This window comes from Mus musculus, chromosome 7 (genome assembly GCF_000001635.26).
Source record: "Mus musculus strain C57BL/6J chromosome 7, GRCm38.p6 C57BL/6J".
Taxonomy (NCBI): Eukaryota; Metazoa; Chordata; class Mammalia; order Rodentia; family Muridae; genus Mus; species Mus musculus.
Window position 1 is genome coordinate 135,187,215 of NC_000073.6, and position 14,712 is coordinate 135,201,926.

Consider the following 14,712-nt stretch of genomic DNA (forward strand, 5'->3'; position numbering starts at 1 on the left):
AAAAAAAAGTCACCAGCCCAAAACATTATCACCAGTCAGACATGATGGTGCATGCATATTATCCCAGTATTTGTGAGGCTGAGGCAGGAAGATAATAAGTTTAAGACATATATAGTGAGTCCAAGGACACCTGTGGCTACACAGTAAGACTCGGTCTCAATGAATCAAACCTTAACACGTGGCCTTAAGTGAGCCTACCAAGTTTGGAAGACCTAAGTCCTCCTCCAGCCGAACTTCTGGATATCAAGGTCCTCAGGAATGAAATCCAAAATTCTAAAGTGAGGCTATGTTGAGATTTGCCCTGCCTAGACAGACAATGTGGGCTTTAGCAAACAATCTTGTCTTTCACAGATGCCACCCACATCCATGGCTACACTCTGACCTCCATGATCCAAGGCCTTTCATTTCATAAACCAAGTAGTGGTCCAACCTCCATCCCTTCTCCTTTGTCTACTCCAGGATGTGCTTGCTGAGAGAGCCTTGCTAGGCCAGAGCAGGCTGAGCAGAGCCATGGAGAGTCAAGTCCTGGCATTTGAGAGGATAGTTGTTCTGGTCGGTGCCAGCTAGGGTCTGTGTTGGAACTGTGACTTTCAATGCTGCCGCAGGGATTCTGTAGAGCTCATCTGATCTATCTCTCTATCCACGTGGCAGGCCTTCTGGAGCGAGGGCCTCCAGGAACTCCTCAGAAGCTGCAGTGAAAGCCATCCAGTAGACAGAGAAGCACTCCTCAACAGCGCAGGGGTACCGACCGAACCTGATTCACACTGAGCCACACAGGCAGAGAGGCATCCTAAATTTCACTGGTCTCCGATCTCCCTTCCTGAACAGCTTCCTGAGACTCTCACTGGATCATTAAGTGCAATCCCTGCCCAGCATGAACACAGAGCTCTTGGGAAGGCAACAAGCTGTGTCCTCAGACCATATTAATAAACCAGCTCTCTGGGGAAGAACACACAGTGCTGAGACCTGGGTAGCATCTGTCAGTGAGAGCATCATTGTTCAGAGTCCATACTACTCTAGCCAATAAAGCTGCCTGATTGCAGCCCTGGAAGATGGGCAGGGGAGGACATACCTCTTGGGGCAGGGTTAGTCTTTGATTAGCTATAAAAAGGACAGGATAATACCTTAAAAAGAGAGAGTCATTATAACAACAGGACTCTCAAGAAACTTAAGGGAGGTGTCTTAGCAGAAACCCAAATAGAGGTTTTACCCTTAAAAGTATAGTAACTGTGACTTTGTCCTAATGAACCCAATCTTCAATAAGATTGTAGAAGACCCACAAACATTTAAAAAGAAATGCATAATAAATATCACTAGTGTGAAGTGAAGAGGACAGAAACAAGAGAAAAAAGGGAGAGAGGTGGTTTTGAAGCCCTCCAAGCTCCACCACCAGACAGGAAGTGGACGACATATTATTGCACTGAGTTCCATTCAGGAAAGCTACAGCTTGCCTGGATGGATTTAAACATGGAAACTGTTTCTTTTACTCCACCTATTGCATTTTGCATGTGTGGCACACAGGTCTTTTGTCAAGAGAAAAGGGATTTGAGATGTGCTGAAAGTTACATCCAAGGAGCCTCCTTCCCCGAGGACCCACCATGTAGGAAAACCACCTGGATCATTTACTGATGCTGTAAAGAACAGATGGAGGAGTAGGGTGAATGTGAATGTGTTTTGCATGTTGGAGAGAGGTAGGTAATTTTCAATCAATCAGCAGATTGATAGGCTATGCTGAGGTTTGCAACTAGATCCATGATTTCGTGGTCGTCATTGTCATCATTCTGTCCTCATCAGACTTCTTCTTCTTCTTCTTCTTCTTCTTCTTCTTCTTCTTCTTCTTCTTCTTCTTCTTCTTCTTCTTCTTCTTCTTCTTCTTCTTCTTCTTCTTCTTCTTCTTTCTTTTTTACAGTGGGCAATGGTTAATACAAAGATTCACACTTGATCAAAATGCAGAGACTAAGTGACCATGGCATGCTCAGCCACATGGGACGTCTATATTACACCCCATAATTCGAGAGGAGGGCAGAATGAGCACTTAGATTAGGGAGTACTGCTAGTGAAGGATGTCCCGTAGCCATGACAGCGCCACTGGACTCATGAACCCACAGCAGGTGTGACTGCCTGCACAAATCAAATCAGTCACACTTCCAGCAGAGTAGGGGACAGACACAAAACGCCCCACCTCAGAGGAGAGGCTACTTGCAGTTGATGGTTGCGGAGAGAGGGAAAGTTAGCCTTGGTATTCTCCAGGAATGATGGTTGCCCGTGCTCCAGTGGATGGCCCTGCACTCTTGCACGTGTGGGCGGCACTAATTGGACTGGGGGAGGGAGTGGTAAAATAATTAGGATATGAAGAATTGGGAGGGGCATGATGGGCTGGAACGGGGAAGTGGTGGATATGATGAGTACATTTTATACATGTATGAAATGTTCAAAGAATAATTCAAATAGATTACAATATACCCAGGAGTCTTTGCTAGACCTTCCTTTAACAGGTAGACCTTTTTAAATTGCCCCTTGAATGGACTGATTGCTCTGTGTATGTGTGTGTGTGTGTGTGTGTGTGTGTGTGTGTGTGTGTGTGTGTGTGCGCGCGCTCAGTCTAGGGCATCAGGGAAGGGAGCTGTGTCTGTAAGTGATCTCTTAGATGGCACTGCCCACCAGTCCTTTCTGAGATCCCAACCCCCAGGCCTTGTGTACTAATGAGTGGTAGTTATTTAAGGACACTCAACATGGGCATGATTGCCTCTGTAGTGATGAATAATGTGATCCCACTACTCTGGAAAAAATAAGTAGAGATCTTTTTCATGTTTTCCCTTGATCACGAATAGTTAAAAATAAACAGAACCTTGGGGTATAGGCAGAATTCACGGAGCCTGTTTGAAAGGCAGGCTTTCCTGTTGAACTTTGGAAATAGACTAGTTACAGATTTAAATTATCCCCCTGGATCATTTGGGCTCGAGGCTTGGGAGATGCACTAATTATTTCGACTTCCTGGAACCTCCCACTTCTTTCTGAGCTGATTTTGACGTGTGCGTGTTTTCCTGAAGACTCACTGATTTCATTCCCACTTTAAAATTTCATAATGGAATCCTTTACAGCATTCATTAAAACGACGGTCTCTGGCGGTTTGTTCTTGATCATCCTGGGATAGGACTCTGTTGTCCATCCTCTTTCATGCTAAGGTTTTCTAGAAAGTTCTGTTCCATTGGCTGTGTTATTTGTTGCTGCTCTGCCTCTACTGTTCTCTTTTGTTTGTTTTTGACTCAAGGCAAAGTCTTGATCTGTTAACTCTGGCTGGCCTTGAACTCACTGCATTCCTCTGCCTTAACCTCATGAAAACTGGGAATGCCTGTGTGCACTACCTCACCTGGCTTTGTGAGTTCTTAGCGGAGACATTGCTTAGGTCCATCAAGGTTTTGAGCTCTGCTTTTTAGACTTTTAAGTTCAATTATTGTAACATAATTTTGTTACCATGACTTCCCCAGGGTGCTCGCTCACTACCCTCCAAACTTCTACGTTTTTTAGCGACTGGTAATCATATCTCTAGCTCATGCATATTGCCTGTGAGTCAGACTGAATGGGCTTCACATTTCAAAATTTCTACACAATTATTCTGTAATAGAAATCTGGGTTTCCTTTGTCTCAGATGTTATCTGTGGGGTGGAGACATTTTAATTTCCTGGTTGAATTTTTATTATTAGGCATTGTAATTTCATCACTTTGTGGTCTGAGCATCTGACCCAAACATTCTAAGACTATTTTAAACTTTTGCCTGACCCATGAGTATTTCTAAGTGATGATATTGCTTATATGCATGCATACTTATTTATTGTGTGTGATTTGACATAAACACAAACAACTATAAATGTCATATGTGTATGATTGCACCACCTGGCCCTTTCCTTGCTGTTCCCGGGCTCTAGGCTCCTTCCAAAGATGAAATCAAACCTTGTCTCTATAAAGCCTTCCTGACCTTCAGCACAGGAAATAATTGCCCCAAATCATCTCCAAATCCTGGTAACAGTCACTGCCATTACTGTGATTGGAGTGCCATCCCCGCCCACAGACTGGCTAGACTCCTGCCCCTTTGCCTGCCCAGGGCTAAGCCCTGCACTCAGCATCCAGTAGTTAAAGGTAAATGTGGAAGAACAGACGGCCAAGGTCACTGCTGTAAAGTCAGATGGGTTGGCATTTTCTTTGCTCAGGGTTGTGTTCTGGAGAGAAATTCCTGAATTATCTAATATTCTGATCACAGCACAGTGTCACTTCTGTGTTAGAATTCAGACCTGCCCCAGTTCTAGGACATGAAGCACTTCTACCCTGTGCCCTGCCAGGCTACCCTCTGCCACCCTCATTCTCGGTCTGATGGGTAGAGGTGAGCCTGACACCGCCTATCTTTCCCAGACACCCTTGCCTTCTTGCCACTGATGAGATGAGTTGTTGCAAGGGCCATGATACAGTGGACTTAAAACCCTCCATTGTTCAGATTGTTTACACACTATATACAATATCAGTTTACACACTATATACAATATCATACAATATATAAATACACAATATATACTATATTTCAGGGGGTTTTGGTGGTGGTTTTTTGTTGTTGTTGTTGTTGTTGTTGTTTTGGTTCTTTTGTTTTGCTTTTTTTGTTTTTTGCTTTTTGGGTTTTTCTTTTCTTTTCTTCTTCTTCTTCTTTTTTTTTTTTTTAACAGTTTTGGGTTCACAGGAAAACAAATCAAGATCTACACTTTCCATGTACCCCTTGCAACCAAATGCATATTTCTATGAGATGCTGCCTACTTTTCTTTGAATATTTCATGAGCCCAATTCTTTGTACATTTTGATAATCTGAGACTTAGATTGCATCGTGTTCCTCTTTATGCTTCTCAGGAACGCCAAGGACTCTTTTAAATGAAGAATTTGTTTCCATTCGCTAGTATCTGTCTGCATGTAGATCAAATACAGAAAAGCTGCAGACACCTTGTTGGATCCATGTATCCTCAACTGGTTTAACTCTGTCCTGAAAAGAGAAGATCAGAGGTATGGTGTAGAGAAGATATTTAATCATTGCTTGAGACTTTGAATGAAGATCTTTAGCTCTGTGGGGGGAAGGGGCTAGGTTTTGGCTAAATGATTTTCACTATACGCTCTCAAGGTTCACGAGAAATGATGACATCTGTGTATGAATTAAAATGTTTCTACTCACCTCACTGGGCAAGGAAAAGTGCTAGCAGGGAGTAAAGCCCTTTCCTTGGGTTTTGGAACTTTCTGGAAAACATTACTAGTTCCTGGCACAGTAGAATCTGCAGCTGACACACTGATACTTGGCTTTCTGGCACTTTCTAATCAGTGCAGCTCTGCCCTCTATGGAACGTCAGAGGTGAATTTGGGTTATCATTCACCTAGAGCTAATTCAACCAGAGCTAATCATTCTGGGTTGTTTGACCAGTGCCAGAATACAAACTGCTTTAAAAGAAAAATACATCCATGAAGAAAACTTTATTCCTCTCCCTTTCTAAAAACGTGGGCATCTCTCTCACTTTCATAGGTTGGTAGGCACGGATGCGCTCATGGTCCTCATTCCTGTTTATTGTATTATAAAGACGACTTACAAATGTCCTAAATCTGCTGCCATCCACAGAGAGGAGTGATGGTTCTGGGGAAGTTTGGTGGAGAGCTGAGTCCTCCCAGGAACTCTTCAGGGATGATGGGAAAGCTGCCACAAAGCAAACTGCTTTGCATGGTCTCCTCCGACTCCTTACCAGAAAATGAAACTGCTTTGCGTGGTCTCCTCCAACTCCTTACCAGAAAACGTTCGCAGTACAACAGAAAGAGGTTAAAATGGTTCATAAATCAGTGAAAAAAATCTGTTGATGATAAAATAATTCCTGTCAAACTAGAACGGCTTAAAAATTCTTGGGGAAAAAATGTCCTCTTCAGTTGTTAGCTAGTAGACAAACCTCCCCCTTCTCCTTCTCCTTCTCCTTCTCCTTCTCCTCCTTCTCCTCCTCCTCTTCCTCCTCCTCTCCCTCCTCCTCCTCTCTCCCTCCTCCTTCTCATCCTCTCCCTTCTCATCCTCCTCTCCCTCCTCCTCTCCCTCCTCCTCCTCTCCTTCCTCCTCCCCTCTCCCTCCTCCTTCTCATCCTCTCCCTTCTCATCCTCCTCTCCCTCCTCCTCTCCCTCCTCCTCCTCTCCCTCCTCCTCCTCTCCTTCCTCCTCCTCTCTCCCTCCTCCTTCTCATCCTCTCCCTTCTCATCCTCCTCTCCCTCCTCCTCTCCCTCCTCCTCCTCTCCCTCCTCCTCCTCTCTCCCTCCTCCTTCTCATCCTCTCCCTTCTCATCCTCCTCTCCCTCCTCCTCCTCTCTTCCTCTCTTCCTCCTTTTCCTCCTCTTTCTCATCTTCTTCCTCACAAACAAGAGTGGGTTTTTTTCTCTCCGATTTAGGTAGCTAGAATTTGAACTAATTAAAACAAATACCCAAGCAAGGATTCACTAACCTAACTAAAAGGCCATTCCACTTGTGTTGTATGCACCATTGAAATGCTATTCATTGAGACACTTTCTCTTCCGTTAGTGTGGACGTAGGTGTCACTGTTAGGCAGACTGCAGATCCAAACAAGCCGTAAGAGGCACGTAGTTATGTCATACCTCAGCTCCCTTAGCTCTTTCCTTTGAGCTTATAGGTTTCAATCTTTCTTTGTCAATGGAGGAGACAAGGCAAACATATTCAGAAACCTCTGCAGAGATGGGAGAAGCAGTTGACAAGCACTGTGTACTTTGATACATCAGTCCAAGACTGCAGTATTGATAACCTTCATCCCACATAATGTTATAGTTACACGATGGGCAGAGAATCGTGACCTTCAGAAAATGGCTAGAGCTTCAGAGGAGGGGCTGCAGGGCTCAGATGTTCTCATGGTCACCCTACTCCACAGTTAGCTCAAGTGGGTTTGACCGTGACCTGGATTCTTAGGTCCTTTTCTGTTGCTGCGATGAAACGCCATGACCAAAAGCAACTTACAGAAGAAAGGTTATTTTGGTTCTAGAGGGTGAAGTCAGGAATGGTTGGGAAGCATGGCAACAGATAGCTGGAGAAGAGAGCTGCTGATCACATCTCATTGTCACATCAGGACACAGAAAGAAGGAACCGGGAGTGCAATAGTGGTCAGGGTTAGGGTTACAGTTGGTGAGTCAGGGTTAGGGTGTCTCTAGGCACTGAATTGAAGCTGGCATCCCATCCCCATTTTCCAGCAGCTCCAGGTACCTTTCATGGCCTCTTACTCCCTCCTACACCATCACCATAGCCTTTACTGCACTGCCTTCTGCTACCTTGATGTCACAGCCTCTGCTTCCTGCCCACAGCATGGTGGTCCTACCCATCTCCTACTCTTTCTCTCCTGATTTGACCTGGCCCATCTTGATCATCTTTGTCCTTTATTTTGGAAAGTTGCACACCAGCATCCACTTGCTTCAGACAGGAAACAGACTTGTTTTCAACACCCCCTTTCCTTCATCCCACCTAGGACCCTCTGACACAGTAACCTTCCGGTCTTGGTCCTCAGTGCGGCAGCCCTCATCCAGACCACCTTTGTCTGCCTCCCAGCTGATCTTTGTGGCTTCTCACAGGTCCCTTACCTCTATTCCTGCCCCCTGATATCTCTCCCTGAGCAGTCAGAACATTTCTGAAGTAATAAGTCTGATTGTGTCAATGGCCCTCAATCTTTCTGAATCCCTGGCCATAGGACAAACCCCACATGATTTTACTCTGCTGCTACTGAATGGTTACCCAATAGATCTCTTCTCTCCTGTCTTTCCCCTCTACTCCCCTTTCCCCCCTCTGCTATCTTTTCTTTTTTTTTGGCAGGGTCTCACTTCATAGACCAGGCTAGCCTTGAACTAATCTATCCACTTGCCTCTGCATCCCAAATGCTAAAAGACCCACATCTCTGAGCCCAGCTCAGCATCTTTTCTCAAGGACATCCCTCCAGCCATGTTGAGATTGTTTCAAATCATTATGCTTTCTCTAGCTTCTGACTCCAATACAGTATTCCCAGCCCCTGCAACCAATTCTTTTTTTTTTTTAAGATGTATTTATTATATGTAAGTACACTGTAGCTGTCTTCAGACACTCCAGAAGAGGGAGCCAGATATTGTTATGGATGGTTGTGAGCCTCCATATGGTTGCTAGGAATTGAACTCAGGATCTTTGCAAGAGTAGTCAGTGCTCTTAATCACTTAGCCATCTCTCCAGCCCCTGCAACCAATTCTTTAACGGCAACTTATCCTTGGTGTTTACCTTCAGAAATCAGTTCTTGCAAGGAGCCTTTCTACATCCTCCTCAACTCCCAAAGCTGCGCCTTCCCACTTCCTCATCATCAGTAACTATGAATGACACTGACACATGATTTGACATGGGTGTGCGAAGCGTGCCCCCTGAATTACCTCCAGCCATCACACAGTCCCTCAGAGTCAGGTGGCTCCTGTGCCCTCCACTGTTAGTAACTCATTTCCTAGAACTCAAGGAGAAGAACTGTTCTCCATGTAAATATTTTAAGTATGTGGTGGTTGGTTTTACTTCTCCATATGTCACAATCTAGATTCACCTAGGAAGGGGAATCTCAGAGAGGGGATTTTCTAGTTCTCTGGGTTCCTCCTCTGTTTGGGGGAGTTGCAAAGAGAAAGTGCCATACCCCTCTTCTGGTATGGTATGGCAAAGTCTTTCACATGAGCACCCCAATGTTAGCCAGGCTCTCCTTACCCTCTCTTCTCTGGCCCCTCTGTAGGTTTCCCATTTGGCTGTGTCCTCCTTAGATACAGAGGGGCACGGAACTCTCCAGACTTAAAACATTCTAAGATCCAAACACAGCTTGAACCTGTATGCATTCTAGTCTTTCCAAAGTTGTCCCCGGGGCTCTTAGGGGACTTAGTTTTGACAAGCCTCACACCTTCTGAGCAGAAGTCCCACTTTTGTCTGAGATGTTTCCCAGGTCTGAGGATTTGTAAAACAGCTCTGAATGCAGAGTCACGACAGTGTTTTTTGACCTGGGGCTGACATGGAGAAGCCCTGTTTAGCATTAGTGACTTGGCCCTGGATTTCCAAATCAATTGTTTAGGGGACATGAGAAGGCAGCAGGCACATCTCAATGCGGGATCACACCTTCATAGAAAAGCCTTAAAACCGTTTCGTGCTCAAAAGCTAAGAGGCTCCATGCACTTCAGAAATTCACTGTGACACCCCCACCCCCACCCCCAGCCCCAGCGCCTAGAATCAGCTCCAGTGGCCAAGGGCTCAGGTGTAAGGCCAAGGGCTCCCCGAAGCTGCGTCACCAGACTCCACTGTCTTTCCCAGTGACCCCTAAAGCTCTGTCAGCCCTCAGTCACAAGCATCACCATCTCGGAAGCTATAGCAGTTTAGAGGAGTAGTCAAATATGCAGATCAATCTCTGTTCAAAAATAGAAATTGTTCTTATTAGTCTTTACCTAAGCCAGGAGCCCTGTGCACAACTTGGGATTCAAGTGGGGTGTCCACTGAGTGACCAGATGCTTCCATGGGCGGGGGGGCTTGCATGTGGCCAGGTAGCCATGTGTGTGCCCTGTACTTTCTTCCTCAGAGCAGCTCAACATGGTGTCTCCTTCTCTCTGCCTTGGTGGCTGGGTCTTCCAGCTCAGTCTGGCTGTCCTCTGGTTCCACAGGGGCTACCTTGGGTGCCGAACCACAGTGTATATCCCCCGAGTCGGTGGCTGCTGCCAGTCGTCCTTTCCGCACTTGCTCATGCTGAATCATAAGCTGTGGATCCTACACTTCCGGCAGGAGCCTCTTGGTGAAATATCTCCGCAGAGGTGACTCTCTGTTCCAAGACGAAATGTCACACCCACTGAAGCTTCTCAGAGCTCATGACCACATGCTTCAGTCTCTTGCTCAGCAGCTAGCATTTTCTCAGGTCACCTCCATGAGACAATTAAGATATGTCTGAGATATCACCTGGCGTGGGCTCAGGAGATGGATACACGGGTGACAGTGCTTGCTACATAAACATGTAGATCTGAGTTCAAATCTCCAGAATATTCCCCTCCCGTCAAAAGCTGGCATGGTCCCAGGTGTGTCTGTAGCTCCCTAGTGGTGAAATACAGAGACAGGAGGATAGCCCTGCTTGCTGGCAGCAAACCTAGTTCCAGTTTCATCAAGAGATCCAGTCTCAAGGGAATAAAATGGAGAGTGACAAAGTAGGACCCTTGTTTTCTCTGGTCTTGTGCACTTAATCATGCATGCATTTTACACACACACACAAAACCACCTACTTAGAACACGGCAGGTCCTTCACAGAAATAAGTTGGCTGAATAAGTGAATCCTTTCAGATTAGTGTCTCTTTATGTGACAGCCCTAACTGGTCACAGAGAGGACATGTACTAGGATCATGTCTCAGAGACACACAATGTCACTGAGACAGCTTCAAGAGTCTTCTTTGCTAGAAGACTTTATCTTTTCCTCCAAATAAATTAATTTTCCCACTTATTTCCTATACTTGTATTTCTATTCCTTTTGTGTCTCTCTCCACAACTGAGCTGCCAGATCAATTTTCCTGTGATGCAACTTTTAGCTCAGAATTATCAATGGGTTCCTCAGAAATTTCCAGTGATGTACGCCCCTGCTCACACTGCTGCCAATGTCGTTCTCAGGGACTGGTCTTTCTGGATTTAGTTTTGCTGAGACACAGTGCATAGCTCCTTTCTCACCCCTGCAGTCACACACTGAGACTTCTGGATCCCAAAGCTTGAGCCCTTCCCACTGCCTGAGTCCTTCTCACCATCTTTAGCAGCCCTAATACTTCAGGCATCCTTCCTCCTGCTGTGCCCTCCTTACCCTCTAAGGGCATTCCTCAGCTCTTGATATTATTTGGGGAATTCAAAGCATAGATCCAATACCCAGGGACACAAATACCTCCTATATGACTTGGGCCCCCTATGCCTCTGTAGATGAGGGTCTCTAAGGAGAGAAGACATCTTAGTTAGCTCAATTTGATGTCGAAAGTTAGTTTCAGAAGACTGGAGTGTTAGCACTGGGACTAACGTGCTTGTCAAGCCAAGTTCCATCCCCAGAACAGATAGAAAAAAAAAAGACTGGGGTGTGACGTTGAGTATTAGCAGCCCCAGTGCTGAGGAGGTGACAGGCAGATGTATGGGGCTCTCTGGCTAGTCAACCTAGCCTATTTGATGAGTTCTAGGACAGTGAGAAACTCTATCAAGAAACAAGGTAGACAGTACCTGAGGAATGTCACATGCATGATTGACATCTGACTTCCACACAGACATGCACCTTCACACACACGTGCACACAACACATGCATGAAACCAGAGCCTTGGCTCTAGGATGCCTGTCTTCTAATGCTCTGCTGCCCCGTGACAGGGCCAGTGTGCACTGAGTGTTTCTGCCCCCCACGTGTTCTATGCTCTTTCCCGAGAAGCACGTGCACGTGATTGCTTCTGTTTTGAGTTGAATGAACCTCTCCTTCTTTGGAACGCCGTTTTTATTTCAAAGAGTGACTGACAGACACACCACGGCTCTTCAGACTTCGGTATTTGCTAGACATTTTCTCAAAAATGAACGATGCAAGCCTGTCACTTCAAGGAGAGCAACTGACAGTCTATTTTTGCCGATGATAAAATTCGAGCTTTCAAGTGAAAATTGGAATTTTGGGACACTTGTAGCAGCCTCCCTGAGCCTGACAGCTCCCGGTACAGAGGTGCCTTCCTCTGAGAATGCTAGAGAACTTAACAAAGAGAATTTTCTAATCATGCATGAGAAAATGTGGCAACAGATGCAAGCTCTGCATAACTTAGAGACTTAGCATTTTCTTGATATCCACTGTAAGATGCTGTGTGGCAACATATTGGAGTCCAAGATGACCTTAGAGAGTTAAAGTCCAAGTTGGGTATAAGATCATTGGTGGGGCTTCTCATTCTACCACGAATACATTTTAGCAACCTACAACCTACTGAGATTTGATAACCATGCATCAGAAGAATATATATAGCCATCTTAAAGTGCTTTTATTTTTCTATTTAAGATTTATTTTTCATTTGGAATTAAATGTATGTGTGTATCTGTGTTTGAGTGTGTGTGTATGAGTGCAGTGCCTTGAAGCCAGAAGAGGGTGCTAAGTCCCTTAGATCTCGAGTTATGAGCTGTTCAACATGGGTGCCGGGAACTAGCTGAGGTCCTCTGAAAGCACAACCAGTGCCCTTAACTACTTAGTCATCTCTCCAGCCACATTGAATACAATTTTAGTAACCTGTGACTTCTGACACTTGATAAGATGTAAAAGGAGAATTTCTAAAATTATCTGAAAGTCGGGTAAGGAAAACTCCCTTTCTCTCCACTGACCTGTGTGTAGAAGGCCTGATTTCCTTTCTGTACTTAAACCAAAGCAACCAACCACAGCAGAGTAGCTCTGAGAATCCAACTGTCTGCTGTAAGCCAGACATTAGGAGGATATGTAGAAAGCCTACTCTTCTCTCTTCGATTTCTTTTCTTTTTTGTGCATGTGTGTGTTTGAGATTAGCATCTTTGATTAAGCCTTTCTGGCCAATCTTCTGAACACTTCCTTGGAGTAGCATTTCAGGGTATGTGCAGAAGTGTGGCACCCAAGAGCCCCTGATATTCTTTTGAGCAGTCTTAATGGCAAAACTCTTTTCATAATAGTGAATAATCCAGCTACCTTTTCATAAGCTAGTTTTCTTAATGTTAGTTAACACATCATGACTTTAGATCTGTCGGGTTTTTTTTTTTTTAAACAACAACATTCTGGGGTATTCTCAGTTTTAATTTCTAATTAACACAGCAAGCCTTGATGCTTCAATGAACAAGCAGCAGCTCTTTTCATTCCTTGGTAGCTATCTAGGGAGAAGAGGGCTTCTGGGATCCAGGGATGTGAGGACAGTGAACATAACTTACACTTGGGCTCATTCTTCATGTCCCTTGAGTGGGGTGGAGCTAGGAGTGGACAGGACAGAATACATTGCATTTCCTGCTAAGCCAAGGTCATCAGGGAAAAGGTAACGATGATCCCCACCAATCATTCCCACAGTGGCTGCACAGTATTGGTTGTGCTCAAGGGCTTCCTCTGCCTATCCCTCTGCCTTCCCAGCAGCTGGATATCTGCATGAAGTCATCATCCCTGCTGGTTCAGCTTGGGAGCATCCTAAACTCAAAGAATTCCTGGGATTTTCTTCTCTCACCTCAACCAGAGAATGGTGTTTCTGAAAGAGCTCCATTGTTCAACAAGTAGATTATAAATTTTGAACTATTGTTGCCTATTTTGTTCCTGGCAGGGGTGTTGAACCTTAGGTAAGTGTTCTACAATGAGAAACCATCCTCCACCCTCATGGTGTCCTTTGCTATACAATCATGTGAAATGTTATTCATAATGTGACATTTAAACTTTTTGATCTATGTCTCTTATGAATCTTGCTTCTTTCTGTTATGTTGACTAAAGTATTTTCACAGTAAAAATTTAACACCATTCCTTTAATTTTTCTTTGGCCATTTTAATGTCTTCCTATTTATATAAAAGGTTCATCCTTATAATAAAATTCAAAACTTTAAAATTCTACTTCTGGGACTGAAAGAACGGCTCAGTGGTCAAAGGTATATGCTACTCTTCCAAAGGACTGGGGTTCAGTTCCTAGCACCCACATCAAGAGGCTTACAATGGCCTTTGAGTCCAGCTCCAACCCAATACACTCTTGTGGTCTCTGCAGATATCTGCACTCACATGCACACCTCCCCCAACACACACATACACAGAATTAAAAACAATAAAAATAAATCGTAAAAAGCTATTCCCTCAAGTGTAATTTATATGCAGCAAGATGAATGCAGCCATCTCCATTTTAAGCGTTAGTCTGATGAGCTCCTGCTCCTGATGAATACATATTTATATACGCATCTTCATACTCACCTTGCATCCATGGAGAAATGTCACCAGCACTGGGCTCACCTTGCTCATCAGACATTCTGCTGTTGATTGCTATTTGTGCCATTTCTATTTTTTCTTTTTTCTTTCTTTCTTTGAGACAGGACCTTATGCAACCAAGGTTGACTTCAAACTTGCTCTATAGCCAGGACAGCCCTTGAACTCTTGACACACTTGGATGATAGTCATATAACACCACACTTGGCTATCATTCTTATTTTAAGGTTTAAAAAACATATTATTGTTGTTAATAAAGCTGATATGAACACTGACATATGCCTCTTGTGCATGTAACTTTGAAAATTATATGTTCAGTTATTTCTGACATAGGAAAAGGAACTTTGAAAAGCATATTAATATATGCAGAATCCTAAGAAATTATCTTTTTTGATTAATTAATTTATTTTTAAATTTTTTCTTATTCACTTTACATTCTACTCACTGCCCCTTTCCAGTAACTCTCACAATCCTTCCCCTCTCCCACTCCCCTTCTCCTCAGAGAGGGTAGGGCCCTCCTGGATGCCCCCCAACCTTGGCACATCAAGTCTCTGTGAGGCTAGACTCATCCTCTCCCACTGAGACCAGACAAGGCAGCCCAACTAGAACATGTTCCATGTACAGGCAACAGCTTTTGGGATAGCCACCCCCTCCCCTGCTCCAGTTGTTCAAGACCCACATAAAGACCAAGCTACACATCTGCTGCATATGAGCGGGGGTGCCTAGGTCTAGCCTGTGTATGT

The 14,712-nt window shown here is 44.5% G+C and overlaps 1 long non-coding RNA gene across 1 annotated transcript; it reads right to left on the reverse strand.

Moving 5' to 3' along the window:
• Positions 1–4,550: 4,550 nt before the first annotated feature.
• 1700120G07Rik (RIKEN cDNA 1700120G07 gene) lies at positions 4,551–8,788 on the reverse strand. Its single transcript, NR_046050.1, has 4 exons — positions 8,757–8,788; positions 6,496–6,689; positions 5,613–5,800; positions 4,551–5,020 (listed from the first exon to the last, which is right to left on the reverse strand). It is a non-coding gene; the product is annotated as an RIKEN cDNA 1700120G07 gene (long non-coding RNA).
• Between the last annotated feature and the right edge of the window lie 5,924 nt (positions 8,789–14,712).